Raw genomic sequence first — 9,655 nt, forward strand, 5'->3', positions numbered from 1 at the left:
ACAAGGCGGGGCTGGGCGTTTAGGGCCGTACGTGGTTGTAACAACACCTTCAAGTACGCACGGGGGTACACCAAGTAACAAAAAACACCCCCAACCCTCCCAAACGTAGGGAGACTCAGACTAGAAACAAAATCACTGCAGCAAAACTGTCAGAAATAATGTGAAGTCTACCATTGCAGAAGAAGATAAGTATTTAAGCATAGCCTACTGCTGGGGAAGAGGATGGGATTTTTTCCATTGACCTCAGTAGCAGTAGGATTGAGTTCAAAGAGGTGGAGTAATAAATTTTTCACAGTGTTGCTGTTGTGCTATCTTGTTTTTTACAAAACAACTTTTTTTTCTTTGTAAGACAAATGACTTATTTGCAACTTATTTGCAGTGTCAAACGGCAGCAATTATAAGTCCTGATGGCTAAAAGCCAGTCTCAATGGTATTTGTTTAGGGATAATAATAAGGAAAGGAGAGCTCTCAACATGTAATTCAAGTTTGTTCACTTTGTATATGTAGTTTGGTTTAGTCCATTTTGCAGATTTTCGGTGACATAGAGCAACACTACTGGAACAAAAGTTACAGGTTTACAGAGCTTTCCATCGCTGCACTGCTTTAAAAAGTCGTCAAGTTAATTCACGCAAAATAACCTGTATGTAAAACTGTCTTGCAAACAAACTGGCAAGCCTTACAATTTGTGAACTGCTACATAAGATGCTCTCAGCTGCTGCCACCCTGTCCTTGCAGGGGCCTGGCCCAGGCACCAGTCAAGTCTGTTACCCCAAGGCAGCGGTCCCAACACACCACATCCTGCAAGAGCAGCTACAGGTAGAATCCACTCATTTTTATTCCTTTGCCTCAGAGTATTGCCCATCCAGAGGATGGTCATGGGAATCCCATCTCACGCAGATACAACTTGCACAGGCTGTGTTAGCAGGGAAGGACAAGTGAGAAGGTGACCACCCTGACCACCCAGAAAGCAGCACCCACGTGCTGCCACTGTGAGGAAGGCATCACTGGAAGGCACTGTGATTTCCAGTCCTCCCTACTTCATCAAATTGGGAACGAGGCCCAAAGGATGTACAAGCACAGCGCATGCTGGTGAATGAAAGCATGCACTTCTTACATGTACAACTGCTGACAAACAGTCACAGCAAAGCTTTTTCATGTATCAACGCAAGCATTGGATTATGGTCTTCTGGCAAGAAATATAAACCTACTAACTATACTCCACATTGTCTTTACAAATAGCCAAGAAAGTGTTATTCCAGAATTCATAGTTAGACTTCTTAATATTTTGCAAGGAACAGTCTGCTGGCAGACTCAGAGGATGTACAGTCTGTTCAATGTCTTGGTCTGTGGTTTGACTCTATAGCTCTTAGCCAGAATATTCCACTGTCAATCAATCCCAAACAGAAAAAGATACTGCTCTAGCTATTAAATAAAACCAAGAACACATATGAACTAAGAAGATCAGATGAAATGGATAGCAAAAAGTATAAAACCCCCACGTCACTCAAATAATAAATTGTTGGAGAAAAAGTGTAAATAATAAACATCTTTTCTCTTAACAAGATCCCCAGAACTAGAACAGAAAAAAGCAAAAATCCTAAATATCTTTTGACCAAAATTCCAGTAAAAAATTATTATTTTGGTGGGCAGGAGGAGGAAAAAAAAAAAAATAATCAGATAACACCCTCCTTTTGCCCTGCTGCCTCGTGTTCTTCAAGAGAGTTATGTGCTCCACGTTCAAGAAGAGTGCTGATGACTATGTGATTGCAACCTGTCTGAAATATATTTAATTGCTGTTTAATCCCCATTTATCACTAAGGGATGAGACTCACAGAGGAAGCGGGGGCCCCTAAAAGCTGTATTGTTTGCTTCTAATATTTTTTGAAGTCCTTGATAGGCCATGTGTAGAGTGTCAAGCAGATATAAAAGATGCAACTGGAAAATAGTACATTAAGCTTTTGTATTAACTCCCATTTGGTAAGGGTTTGTAATATGTGCTGTTTGAAATACTGATACGAACTCAACAAAAGATGATGTAAGATTAAATAGAGAGGGTCAGAAGTTTGGGGAGAAGCACTGAACAGTAGCAGAGAAGCACAGCAGCTGTTACACAGTGCACAGCAACACCACAGAATAGTTTATGACAGGAAGTGAAGAAAATTCCACAATCCACCTGAAGCTACAGTGGGAATTATATAGGCAAGATGTAGTTATTAAAACTGGAATGTTACCAAGACTTCAGGGGCTAATAACCCTTTTCTTGCAGGAGATAGCAAAAAATCCCCAAGCATCTTCATTGACCACAAACTGCAAGACCACGGTTTTACGTCTCAATTGAAAGACAAGGCTTTTTCCATGATAAATTGTCACAAGAACGTGATCTTTCTGGGATGTGATTTCCTGGCCAACAGTCTCCATTTCCTTCCATAAACTGCAAAAAGCGTTAGAGATTTTGGGATTAAAAAAAAAAAATTAAATGTATCTTTATGTATATATATACACACATACACCTTTTCTGTGTATGTGCACACATATATATGTGTATAAAAGAATCCTCTTTAAAGCTATTGCCAATGTTTAAAAAAAATAGGCCAGTCTTGATGAACTGTAATTTGACAGTCACAATGTGAATATATTTACTGTTGATTGTGCCCATTAAATTTCTTTATGCTAAAATTTTCTTATTTCTGGCCTAGAAATTGACTTAATTTTACAGGCCAAATATTCACTTTAATGAGGAATTCGAGCACTTGACAGAAAAATTGAACTACACGGAGCATGTAGTGCATTTTATGTCTGCATCTATAAAATGCATACACATCATGCACAAATATCTAGGCATATAAATGCGCAGATTCTGAAAATACATATACATCAGGATGATAAATACCGCCGGAAGTGGAACACATAGATTTATGCAGTATGTATTTGTTTGTGCAAGTATGACTACAGTATATAAATATGGATAAGCCTAGTGTACATTATACATTGAAGATTCTTTAGTGTGGTATAAAAGATCCTTTTATGATGAAATTTGAGATGCATGTGTTTCAAGGAAAACTATGTCTAAGAAAGCAATCTAGTTCATCCCAGGATTGAGCAGGTAATGGATGCTACTCCAATTTATCAGACCCATTGCATGCACTATATGTGCTAGAGAAAAATAGTTTTTAACAGATGTTTCTTTAAAAGGCAAACAAACTACTTCTTGTGTTTTGCTGCATTCAGATATACATCTTTTGCAGAGACGTACAGCAGCTGTAAACCAGTATTGACTGCCATTTACGTCTTGCCACATAAAGGGGCGTTCTCATGGTAGGTGCACAGTCATCTTCAAAAATGACAACTCCTCTAGATGCACGCTGGTATTGGTAAAATTAGGTAGCTTAGAAACTTCAGTCAAATTGTACCCATAGTTAGGCCTGCTAAAGCAGCAGAAATAATTTATTTTTCCTTTCTTTAGATGTAGCATGGTGAATTCTGAATATGTTGGAAAAGAATTACTTAGAATGCAAAATCAAGTATTTGAAAGTAAGAAAATGCCATGTTTAGAACTACCGGTCAGTTCTACTTCTGATCTTATCTATATATATATATAAACCCCACTATATAGGCTTTAATTACATGGGAATATTATTTTTCCTTGCCTTATTCAGTTCTTTGTGTGAGAGCACCTCCCGATGCAATTAGTGCTGGATGAACAGATGCAACATTCAAGTGTTTAGCTTTGTAACCAAAATGGCTTTCTTTCACCCTCAAGGTTTAAGATAAATGTTGAGTAAATATATAAATATTGGGTATTGGGACTACTTCACTGTATCCTCCCTCCTCATAAATTGCTTGACTTAAATTATTCTTTTGAAGATCACACTAAATCCACAGTCCCGAGTATAATTTGGAAGTGGACATAATGGAGCTGCTGCAGTCTGTATCAAACTCCAGTATCCCCAGTTCTTATCCATGTCAGATCTGCTGGGTACACACCAGCGCACACATACTCTACCTTCGCACCGCCGGCTGGCCAGGCATGAGCCAGATGCTGCCTGGGAGTTACATGCGCGCAGTAGCTGGTGCTACCACCACCCTGCCTCCTGGATTTACCTACTTCAAGCGCAGAGCTGGGTTAAATACAGCATTGAGCCTGGAGGTGGTTTGTAGCTTACAGCACTGGCTGAGGGAGCTCATGCTCCCACTGTCCGCGCTGCTCATCTCAAAGTGAGAACTGCTACCAGAAGGTGCAGTTAGAGGCTTGTCTACAAACACAGAAGAGCGTTAGCCCAAAGGATTCTGTGTGAGTAGTTGCCCTCTAGGTACAATTACTGAATTTGCCCCCCAAGCTCCAATATCAGGTGCATGCTTGAATTCTGGGCTTTATAAGCACGGCTACATGCGCTGTTTTGAAAGTTTACCCATTATGCTAGCTGCTTAGGGTAGCATTACTCACTGCCCTTATGTCCAAACTCTGCTAATGCCTTTTTTTTTTTTTTTTCCCCATTGTTTTTGTTTTAAGATAATAATTCTTTTGATGCCTGTAGAAAAGAGGCATAAATAAGTAGGGTTCAGTTTCATTCCCCAAATTACTTGTAGTTAAAGTCAGCTGGAAATTTAGCAGGCATTGTTTGTAACTATGAATTGGGAACATAAACATTTACATGACCTTCACATTCATACCACAATTAACTATAAATTCTGACTTGACTCATGATTATTTATGGTCTTTGTGAAGTGTAAGCATATAGAGGCTTTCATAAGGCTAACCAGAAAACCATCCACAAGTGACAATTGCCCTAAACAACATTTGCAATATAAAAGGTCTGATCCTCTGATCCTAAAGATAGCTATTTGCAAAATAATCTGATGGATATACATAGGAGAGCTGACTCAAAGATTATGCACACAAGGACACATTTTGAGATTGGGCCCTAGTTTGTAATTTATTACTTTGGATTGCAAAGTATTAGATTCCTTTGTTAACACTGAGCTTCACAGCCTTTGTAATCCTGAGTTATTTGTCCTATTTTGTATTTTAGTTTTAATTCTTTGCTTCTGCTGTTCCCCTCCTGTCCCCGCACCAGTCATTCCTGTTTTCTTTACCTTTACATTTTTGCATACCTCAAGCAGAGTTGCGATGTTTATGAATGACAAGTACATGGATGAGGGAATGAGCCCACACAAGAAGCAACTTGTTGGTTCAAATAGCAAGCAAGCAAACGGTTAGCAGATTTGGACTGCTCATCACAGAGCAGGGGCCTGGACAAGATGACAGCAACAGCCTGCTTGAAAGCAGGTTGGGACCATTACTGGTAATTATAGTTAATCAGTGACAATTGTCTTGACCAAGATACAGATCAACATTGAGCACTAACCTAACAGGACCTAATGAGTGTAATGGAGGATGAAGAAAGCCTGATTAAACTTGCAAGGCACCGAATGACCCGAGCAGATGAGGCATTGTAATTCACAGCCCCTCTCTCTCCCCTTCTGCCTCCGGTCCCCGCTGCCGATGGCAACGAATCTTACGGCTACATGACGATACAGACTGTATCGCAATATGCTCTAGGTAGTGGTTAATGGGTTGGAAACACGAGAAATGGAATTAAAGCTTCAACTCGGGTATGACTGGGTACAGTTACGTGCGGTTTTTTTTAAAGTAACTGCAACTGCCGACTGATTTTAGCTACATAGTGATTGTCCTTAAAACTAATCAATAATGTTGTTTAGCAGTCTAAGGCTACTGCAATACCCAGAGCCTTTTTGTTTGTTTGTTTTTAAAGCATTTTGCAGAGGTAATGAATATCTAAGCATTTAAGCATAATTGGAAGAGGGTGCATGCTTTTCTGTATCCTTATTGGTATTGCTCTTTCCATTAGTGTCTAAATTGATCAGAAATAATTTTTCCCCATGAAACTTGTGTGTGAGAACAAACAATATTAATCCTTAAGATCCTTTGTTAAGAGTGTAGCATTCTCTATAAAACACCGATTACAAGATATGTGTCATTTTTGCAAGTAATTAATTCTACGTAAATGTTAATCTGAAAAGTTTCTGGTTCAAAATAAAAATCTGAGAAAAATAAATGTAAGAAACATGTATTTTGGCCTTTATAACAAAAAAGTATATTGATGCAATAACTGCAAATTTTGCAAATTTTAAATTAAAAAATGATACAGCTTCTCACAGTACACACCATAGAGCAAGTGATAGCCTCTCAGGAAAAACATACTATAAAATTATTTTATGTATTGACTCTTCAATATTAAGAAAGTGAATGTGAAAAAGAATAAATTACAGTTCTCGAGACTTTCCCAAAATGTAAGTACAGATGTATAGACTATTTACTGAAACACAGCCCTATCAGTACTGGTTGTACTTGACAGAAAGAGTAATTTGGCCAAAAGTAGAAGAAAACGTGGGCTTCTGATGTGACACAAGCCATCAAAGCATCTAAAAGCCAGCCAGCATTTGTTACACCTGTGTTTTGTTGGGCCATAATGACACTTGTTTTCCTTCTAACCCTATTCTCACATATGCTTCACACTGTCTATATTCCTTACAGGAATTCTGTAGTCAGTTTTAGCAGGAAAGGATAGCAGAAAGCAGGTCCTTATTTAGCAGAGGGTCTTCTGCTGAGTCCCCGTTTGTTGGCAGGTTTGTTTTTTTTGTCTCGCATTGATACGGTTTTTACTGAGCTTCTAAACATAACAAGCCAAAAGGACATCATTATTACTGACATAAACACTATTACTAGTTCTGCACTAAATGTGTAGCCTGGTGCAGCCCAACCTTTTTCTAACCTCCCATTGCCTGATCTAAATCCTGCCTGGTCTCTTAGCCAACTATCTCGCTCTGCTTGGCTGTTTGCTCTAGTAAGGCAGGCAAGAGAGTTATGGAGTCAGGACATACTATGTCTCTCCCATCCTCTACCCCAACAAAATGCCAGAACAAAGTAAAAGTACAGGGTATGTTCAAATTGGTCACCTTGTTCAAAGTGGGGATTGTACTATGGTAGCAGATCTCAAACAGCTGGGGAAGGAGGAGAGAAAAAAAATGAGAGGAAGAACTCCCTGTTAGACCCCAAAGTCCATCCTGCAGTTACTGTCTTGTGTTATTAGTCCTATTGAATAAACTATAAACCCCACAAAACCAGGAAGTAGTGCTATATCTTATCTTCTGAATAAAACAAGCCAAGTTATTTCTCCCAGCATTCCATTGCACCAGAGCTTCAACTACAAAATGAGTCTGCCAGAGAAAGTCTTCCCATCAAAGGGAGAGGAGTGATTACGAAGAGACAGACACATACAAGCATACAACCACTCTCTTCTGCATGATACACTCAAATCCAACTCTCCTTTTATCTGAATGGTTCAGTAGTATCAGGGTCATAATATAATTTTGGTGCCAATGTATTGGCTTGTGTACTGTGAGGATAGGGCATATCACAACTATTATTCACATGAGTCACTGTGCCCCTTTGAGCCCTCTCTCTAGGAAAGGGAGCAAAAAAGCACAGATGCCCTCAGATTTTTCTGGTGATAACACCATCCTGAATTCAGTGAAGGGTAAGAAAAAACAGGTCCAGGGAGGAAGGAGTTTGCCGTGACGCAGCCAAAAAGCTCAATTTCAACACCAGTTCAGGCCAGCTGTGCACCTAATCTACACTTGCCTTTTGGGCAGACTGGAAGAATAGCACTAGAGACTGGACAATCTTTAGGCAAAGTTCAGGACAAAATAAAAATTCTATTGTTTTAAGATTTGTGGTCAAAGAGGACCAACAGGCTGAGGTTTATTTTTTTTCACCTAAGCATCTCTTTCTGCAAGAAATATGTGACAGAAAACGCTGTGGCTTCTATACCCTAACTCTAAACAAATAGGACTTATAACCAACATAGAGAAACAACACAGATTACTTAAGCAATTTGGAGAACCTCTAAAACTACTCAAGATTATTGTGAGGTGGTCCAAGGTATTGATAAAATGTATTAGGGATCCATTGAAACCCATTTTGTATACAAGGCATCCCATGGTTGTTTTATTTCATGAATTAAAAACAAAACAACAAAATGTTACTGATCTAGGAAATGTCAGTCTTTTACGCTTTCCTGAAAAAGCAAGTAAAGTAGCTTAAATGTGCCTATATTAAGTCAAGGTCATGCTTGAGTACAGGATTTGTTCTAGAAATTTATTTCACCTTAAAGATGAAGAAAGTAAAAGATGGAGAATTCACTCCTTTGCTGTTGCTGAGGGTTTCCCCCCTAGTTTGTCATTCTCACTCAAACCTTTGTAGTTTATTTTTAACTAGAAGGACATTGTTTCTTGTCATGCTTCTCTACTAGACTGAAAAGCTCTTTTACTATCCAGCCCTCTTCTCCCCATAATACATTTAATGTTGTAATTCAATGACATTTGTGTTCCTTTTGATAAAGAGCTCCTCAATTCCCTCACTGCAGCTTATTTTCTCCCATTGTCCTTAATTAATTTATGTCTTCTTTGCCCTCTCCAATTTTTCAACACCATTTTAAATGTGACAATACCAGAACAGACTAGACCACACCAGTATCACTTAGCATCTAGAGACTGCTAAATTCTTAACCAATAGAGGTGACCTAGCCCCCTTGCCTCAGAGTTTTTATAATACAAAATTTAAACATTCCAAGAGTATGATTTAGAGACATGAAGATTTCGCACAAGAAATTCTTAATGAAGAGACAATCCACTGCCAATGAGCCCTCACCTGTCTGTGAATGGAGTTAACATGTGACATTAGTCATGCTCATAAGAAAAAGCTGGTTTTTAAGATAGAACAGAACTTATTCAAGATGTAGCTCGTAAGTCAAAGACGTTTTTAATGATTTAAAGAATCCAGTTTACTATCGTCAACATGTTACTGCCAAATATTGCACATGACTGCGATTCCTATCTCTGGGCAGAAAATATTATGCTCCCTGAGGTCCACAGGAGCGAAGATTTCTCCCTGATCTTGTGGATTCTGCACATCTCACCAGTGTGGCCATCGTTCTTTCATGTGCTTAAATTAGAGGTGGGTCTGAAGCAAATACAAAAGTTTTGGATATAGTGTAAACAAGTCTGAAGAAAACCTAAGCTCTTACGAGGGTTACTATAAGGCCTTATTCCCAGGCATTGACAGGGTGGGAGCAGTATCAGTCACGTTTTCTATTAAATGTTCCAACAGCTTTCACATCTTTTTCATCGTGGAATTAATTATTCTCAATGCCACCTTGACAGAAATTGTACCAGCACAAGATTATTTCAGTACAATTACCCCGACTCGCATCATGTGAAAGAATATAAATGTTCACAGGACTGAATTAGTTTACCTACACCAGTTTAACGTGACGCACATCTGCCTGTGAGGATTGCTTGAAACAGTAGAGTTCCTCCTCAATATACAGCATATGTACAGAATTGGAGATGCATTATTTGAACTTCCACTTTCTTCCAGAGCATCTAGTATAGGCTGAAGCCAGAGCAGGACAAACCTAGTAGATCTTATTTCAGTTGCTGAGTAAATTAATTCATGAATCTCGTTATTTGCTTAAATGCAGTTTATTCCCAGTCTAGGTTTTCAGTTTAGGTTTATCTGTTTGTGCAGAAAAAAAGAGAAAGGGGTGGTGTCTCTTTACTGTTTATCAAATAC

The sequence above is a fragment of the Leptosomus discolor genome, chromosome 4, assembly GCF_034619465.1.
Source record: "Leptosomus discolor isolate bLepDis1 chromosome 4, bLepDis1.hap2, whole genome shotgun sequence".
Lineage (NCBI taxonomy): Eukaryota > Metazoa > Chordata > Aves > Leptosomiformes > Leptosomidae > Leptosomus > Leptosomus discolor.